The sequence below is a fragment of the Palaemon carinicauda genome, chromosome 17 (assembly GCF_036898095.1).
Source record: "Palaemon carinicauda isolate YSFRI2023 chromosome 17, ASM3689809v2, whole genome shotgun sequence".
NCBI classification, from domain to species: domain Eukaryota; kingdom Metazoa; phylum Arthropoda; class Malacostraca; order Decapoda; family Palaemonidae; genus Palaemon; species Palaemon carinicauda.
Window position 1 is genome coordinate 32,110,025 of NC_090741.1, and position 7,159 is coordinate 32,117,183.

General features: G+C 33.9%; 1 long non-coding RNA gene across 1 annotated transcript; it reads right to left on the reverse strand.

The window, feature by feature from the left end:
- Positions 1–3,415: 3,415 nt before the first annotated feature.
- LOC137656644 (uncharacterized) lies at positions 3,416–4,916 on the reverse strand. The gene is made up of 3 exons (XR_011046983.1): positions 4,839–4,916; positions 4,452–4,640; positions 3,416–3,948 (listed from the first exon to the last, which is right to left on the reverse strand). It is a non-coding gene; the product is annotated as an uncharacterized lncRNA (long non-coding RNA).
- Positions 4,917–7,159: the final 2,243 nt, after the last annotated feature.

Genomic DNA, 7,159 nt, shown 5'->3' on the forward strand with positions numbered 1-7,159 from the left:
AGTGTTTGTCGAACACAATTGTTACCAGGTAACATTATGAAGGAAGAGTTAATGACGTCAATAACGAGCACAAAGTGGTGTGTCGGACAATGCCTTTGTTCGTAAAAGTCCGAGCTTCAGACACTACGGAGGCAGAGTGGCACTATGGATGGAGTGCCACGTTCCCTGTAAACATAACTAGTTGTAATTCAGTTGCAGAGGGAAGCTGACTTTGAGATAGAAGAGAGGCTCAGTTGCTAATCAAACAGTACTGGCAGAACCCATGCTTATAAAATATCAAAACAAATGTTTACAAAGACAGAAATAATCGTGTAGCAGCATTAAATAAAATAACGTTAGAACTTCCAAGAGGTGGAATGACTTTAACTGATTTCGAATTCGAAAAGAATATGGAATCTAAAATAAGTCATTAGAAAAAGAGCTACGCAAATTGGAAAATTAAAAAAGTCGGAGGTTGGTACAGAAGACATTTGCACAACCAAATTATGGCTTTTCGATATACGAGTATAGCATAACAGAATCTATTTCAATTATGGACACCTTAGTTTCATTTCCTCTAAGCGTTTGATAGTGAGGAAAATTCGTAATTCTCTCTCTCTCTCTCTCTCTCTCTCTCTCTCTCTCTCTCTCTCTCTACGAGAACAGGGGAAACAAATTTTGAACATTTTATCTTTACCACTGAAACAATTTGGATTTAGTTACAAACACATAATCCGAAGTATGACCAGTCTCAAACAGTTATTTCTTGGAATAATATAGGCTATACAGTGCACGTTGATAACAATAACATCCTCAGTTCACTGAAGGGCTATTTTAAGTTAGGCATATGTGATCCTTTAAACTTCCATACGTGCTTCTGGAAAAATGCTTCCTCTCTTGCATGTGTCCTGCTTAGCTATAAAAGGTGTTTAGTTCTCCGATAAAATGTATAAAGCGTTTGGGCCCATCAGGATAGTTTTTAAAGTCTGATTCATAATCAATTTGAGATTCCTTGAAAATGAATGAATGGCTCCTCTTTTCACTCCGTCTTTGCAACTAGTCCTTCCATGTGCCATTCCATCGTTCTCAAAAGATCAGGAATAATCATGCTGTATAATTTAATTTATTGAATTGTGCTTTAATTTTATGGTGTACTATGGTTATGATGCTCCATACTTGAAGCTGATAACTACTACTTGATTCTCGAGTACAGATTATAACACCTATATAGATAACAGAGATGCCAGCGGATATCAGCTTCGGACATTTCTTCCAGTCTCTGTCTGGTAAATGAAGTAGAAATCCTGGTAGTCATTTTCATCTGGCATCACTGTTTGTTACCATATCAACTTCCCTCATTTCCACGCTTATGACGTCATTCTTTTTTAATTTAGATATGGTATCAGTTTTGTCCGACAGACACTGTTCGACCGTGTGGACGCACCTTAAAGGTCACATGAGCACTGCAACATTTAGTCAATGACTGAGCCTAGCTGCTACCATCCCAATCACATCGGTCAGGAGTGAGATCAAAAGTAAGGTTTAACTATGCATTGTTACCCTCTAATTCAATTTAAAAAATCTGATTTCCTTTTTCAAAACTTTCACAGATATGATGAACATTGCAAAATTCATAGGAAAAAAAAGTGTGGTGCTTTTACGAAAATGACATATGGGTTGACACATGAGTGTTTGAAAGGTGAATTGAGGATAACTTTTGCCCCATCCATATCTGACTCTTTCACTTCAAAATCTTTTGGCTATTATCATTTGCATTTTTTAATATATTTTGATACTTCCAGTTTCAAAGGAAGAATTAAGAACATCAAGCAGTGGAGAGTTGATTTATTTAGGTTTATAAGTTTTGTTTTGACAAATCCTTCAGAGGGCAAGAGAGGACAGACGCAAATATCTTGAGTTATTGTTTTTTCTATGCATTGTAAAAGGCTAAACTAGTATTTGATGCGCCATTTATAGAATCATCAGTATTTATCATTTCATCTTTGCTTAGTTTAGTTGTAAACAATACAACCGAGTTATTATATTTTCTTGGTACGGTAGTTTATTTAGTTCTGAAGAAGTATTCATAATTTTTTTTTTTTTATTTATTTATTTATTTTTTTTTTTTTTGGTGGGTCGCACATCCTCGTATAAGAAATCAAGCTTCCAGAAGCATCACTGCTTTAATCAAAATATTGGTAAGCAGTTCTTCTGGGAGAAGGACACTCCAAAATCAAACCACTTTTCTCTATAGTACCACAGCCTCTGTAGTGTATATTATGGACTTCCACTGTATTGGGTTAGAGTTCCCTTGACGGTACACTCAGGGAACACTATTCTATTAGTTTCTTTATTTCCTTTCCTCAATGAGCTATTTACTCAGTTGGAGCCCTTGGGCTCATAGCATCTTGCTTTTCCAACTAAGGTCGTATCTTAGCAAGTAACAATGATAAATAATAATAATAATAATAATAATAATAATAATAACATATTTTCCAACCACCACGGGCACACTTCTAAATCTCCATTTCAAAATTGATAACTGATTTTCATAAAAATAATTTTTCCAGGAACTGTTCGCTTGACCGTAATAATCCAGTACACCAGAGCTTCAACTAGGTTCATTCCAAGAATTAGAGGAATAAATTCAGTCACATTATGATTATGTTAAGTTATAAGTAGATTACTTTTCATTCGACCTTTGCCAGACTACTGCATTTTCCACGGAAACTCTTCGCTTTGAGAATTTTTAATCTGGCTATTGAAAAAAAATGTTTTGATGGGCTTTGCTGTATCACAGAGAGAGAGAGAGAGAGAGAGAGAGAGAGAGAGAGAGAGAGATTTTAAAAGTGACAATCCCTTAGGTCCTACACTACACCCCCTTCAGCATATTCATCCTTTAAGCTGTCTGAGACTCAAAATAAGAAAATCAAGCTCATTATAATAAGTATGAAGTCAAACAATCTTTCTTGGCAAACACTTAAGAGTATATTGACTAATCATAATGTTTGTTCATTATATTAACTGTCCGTTTGTCGCAAACTTCTTGCAGTAAGTTACCAAGTTCGTATATTGAAGCTAAAGGTAAAATATATGCAAAATGCAAATTATAAGAAAGATCAAGACAGTTTAACTTTCAGAGAAACGCTGAACTGTAGTTTATTTTCAATCAGTGAATCTTAATTGTCAACAAGAAGGCAATATGGCTTCCCATTTGAAATCATTGCAAGTGATTAGTTTCAATGAAATTGACCTTTTCTGTTTTCATAAACAGATTTTGAAACCATGTAGTTACCCTTATCAAAAAGTAATTAACTTAGTAAAAATCAGTCTTAGTAATGAAATAGATCATATTTAATATATGAATTTCAAAATTTTAAACCAAACACAAAATTTACCTTCATTTTCGACATATTTTAGTAATAGAACAAACAGGTTGTAGAAAATTGAAATTTATTCGAAGACCTTAAACAATTAAACCTTGATAAAAAAAAAGAAGGTACAAACAACCATCAATTAAATATGAAATTAATATATTTCAATCTACTAGATAATGCTTAGCATTAAGTCATCTAGCAATCAAATCAAATAAGTTTCGATTTTTTTCAATGGCTAACCTCATAGGATTTTATCCAAAATCTGTAAAATTCAGAATTTTTTTTATCAACATTGCTAGCGTTAAGTGTCCACCATAAAATTTTCAAATTATGTTTTTTCCGTTATAAATTACCAGTAACCTATTTAAAGGAATTACTAATAATTAATCCACCAGTCTTTAGTAAAAACTGAATTTTCAAAAACTCCAGTGGACACTATCGAAAATTCTTATAAAAGATCTTGCCAGGACTTTCAAACTCAGGCAGGATTTCCAGCAACAATCTTCCAGCAACCCAAACTATACCAAAATAGAAGTTTGATTCTCCGAATCTAGTCCTTTAATCATCTTGTCCTGAAGTCGCACCACCCAATCTGAAAAGTGTCAAGTATCAGAAAAGTTTCTTTTAAGAGTTGGGAAACCCTAAATAAATAAATTGACAAACATCTTAAGCCTGTAGTATGAAGAAATAGTTATTAACAGCATGATAAAAGTACCAATTTCGTACAACAACGTACACATACATACTTAAAACTTAAAATATGATTTATAAGCCATCTTACGCTGTATTTGAAAAGAAAGCAAAGTTGTGACTTTATATATGATTTATGTCATCTTAAGAAAAAAAAAACAAAATTAAAACTACTTTAAATATGAGATTAACAGGCTTTAAGTAAACTGCAGAACCCAAATAAACATACAAAAAGTAAAATACTCACCAAACTTAAGACTAAAGGGTTTAGAAGCAAGCCTCCCTGTAGCACACGGTAGACCTTCAACGGTCTACCGTGTGCCACTGGGAACGTCCTTGCCCTCAATCGGGGAGGGCTAGCTTGCTTCAAAGAGGCTTAAAAACAAACCATGGAATAATACTTGCCTTTTAATTCAGATTGAAAAATACTTCACCAGATTCCAGCGTTGTCGCAAGTCAGTCTATAAAGTGTAAGTGGCTACATGTTGAACTGCACGGAAAGATAATACAGGTGTCACGAACTCGTAATCAAGAAGTTTATCAGCAGGATTATCAGCTCGAAACACAGGTAATCTGAGTTTCACAAACATTTACCTGAAAGGAAAAATAAACCACCAATTTAAAACATGGAAACCTGTATGTTGAAACAAAAAGTAATTAAAAAATAATTATAGACAAATAAATTGTTAAAACATACAAATATAAAATAACTTAAGTATATATAGAAATAACTCGCATATATCAACAGACCTCTACTAAACACCAAACTATCACAAAACCTTATACACTTACACAAATAAAAATCAACTCGACAAACCGAACTGGTCACCACCAACCACCCAACTAACTATTCGTATCACCGGCAAGGTATTCTGAGGAAGCTTCGCTATGCAAAGCCAAGGACTCTTAAGAGAGAAAGGCAGGAAGTATAACAAACGGAACTATCGCTCGCTTGGTACTGCAGCCGACAATTATAGGTTTTTTTTTTTTTTTTTTTTTTTTTTTTTACAGAATAACTTCCTTCTTATAAATACTATGCTTTTAGCTTTACCGATAAGCCAAGCTACAACCCTCGTTGGAAACGCAAGATGCTATAAGCTTCGGAACTCCAACAAAAAAAAAAAAATAGCCCAGTAAGGAAAGGAAAAAAGAAAGTAAATAAACAAGAGAAGTAATAAACAATCAAAATAAAACATTTCAAGAACAGTAACAACAGCATTTAGATCTTTCATATATGAGCTATAAAAACTTGAAAAAACAAGAGGAAGAGGAATAAGATAGAACAGCAGGAAACCGGAGGACTGACCCAGGCGAAGGATTGACCCATAATCTCTGGTAAAAACTGACCCAGAATGGTTTGGAGGACTGACCCACAATATTTATTTATACTATAGTGCATTTATTATTAAAGTTATATGATTAATTATAATAACATATGGATTCCATATAACATTAACACTTATATGTTGTAATAAAAACTTTTATAACAGTCATTGGTAAATCTTATATACTTGCAAGTAGAACCTTGGATAGGGGTTGTGACCTGGGAAGGGGGTTCGGGGGCTTGGCCCCGGCTAGGGGTTGTGACCTGGATAGGGGGTCCGGGGGCTTAGCCCCGCCTAGGGGTTGTGACCTGGGAGGGGGGGGTCCGGGGGCTTAGCCCCGGCTAGGGGTTGTGACCTGGGAAGGGGGTCCGGGGGCTTGGCCCCTGCTAGGGGTTGTGACCTGGGAAGGGGGTCCCGGGGCTTGCCCCCTGCTAGGGGTTGTGACCTGGGAACTTCTAGGTTAGGTTAGGTGGGTTTGTTAGGTTCTGTACCCTTTTTAATTACATATCCATACCCTATAAACACAAAATATTTGATAAAACACAATAAATATAATATCAGTGAAATATTAAACTTTTCCTTAATAGAATCATGTAATAATACCAAAGAATTAGCTTTAGAAAAGAAAAACATTGTGGGTCAGTCCTCCAAACCACTCTGGGTCAGTTTTACCAGAGATTATGTGTCAATCCTACGCCTGGATCAGTCCTCCGGTATTCGAATATGCCTGAGTGTATTGAATGATAGTGTCATATCCTGTGTCCCATAGTTTTTCCTTTATTCTTATTTGATCAATTAGTTTTTCATATATCAATCATGACATCACCATTGCCAAATTAATCACACGATCAACCAATCAATCATTGATTCATTTTAACATTCGACATAATTTTTTTTTTTTTTTTTTTTAATTCTTCCAAAGCTCTTAACCTTCTATCTGATTTCATGAGCTAGCTAGGATAAGTTTATAATATTTCATTTTTATTTTTACATACAAAATAAGGAGTCTTTATACATAAGATTCTTTTAAATATATTTTTCATGTTTAGTTTAGATATTTGATATAAAAAAAGGTATAAAAAATCAGCTAATTGTCCTTTTTCTATAAATCTTGATATTTTCTTTTTATAAAATGTTTAGGATATTTAGATAAACGATTTAATGCCAGTGAAAAAATAATAATAATAATAATAATAATAACAATAATAATAATAATAATAATAATAATAATAATAATAATAATAGAAATTATAATAAAAATAATGATAATGATGATAATAATTATAATGATAATAATGAAAATAATAATATTAGTAATCAACTCAGAATTCAAAACACACTTTTGTTAACGCCTGAAATCAACTTCGACTTTAAAACACACTCTCGATGCCGTCCGAAATCAAGTCCAAATTTAAAACACACTTTTGTTGGCATCCGAAATCACTCAAAATTCAAAACACACTTTTGTTACTGCCCGAAATCAACTCTTAATTTAAAACACACTTTTGTTGTCATCTGAAATTTGAATTCCGACGGCAACAAAAGTGTGTTTTAAATTGGGATTTGATTTCCGGCGGTACTTTTGTTACCGCCGGAAATCAAATCCCAATTTAAAACACACTTTTGTTGCCGTCGGAATTCAACTACGAATTTAAAGCACACTCTTGTTACCGCCCGAAATCAAGTCCGAATTTAAAACACACTTTTGTTGCAGTCCGAAATCAACTGCTAATTTAAAACACACTTTTATTGCCGTCCGAAATCAACAAGGAATTTAAAGCACACTCT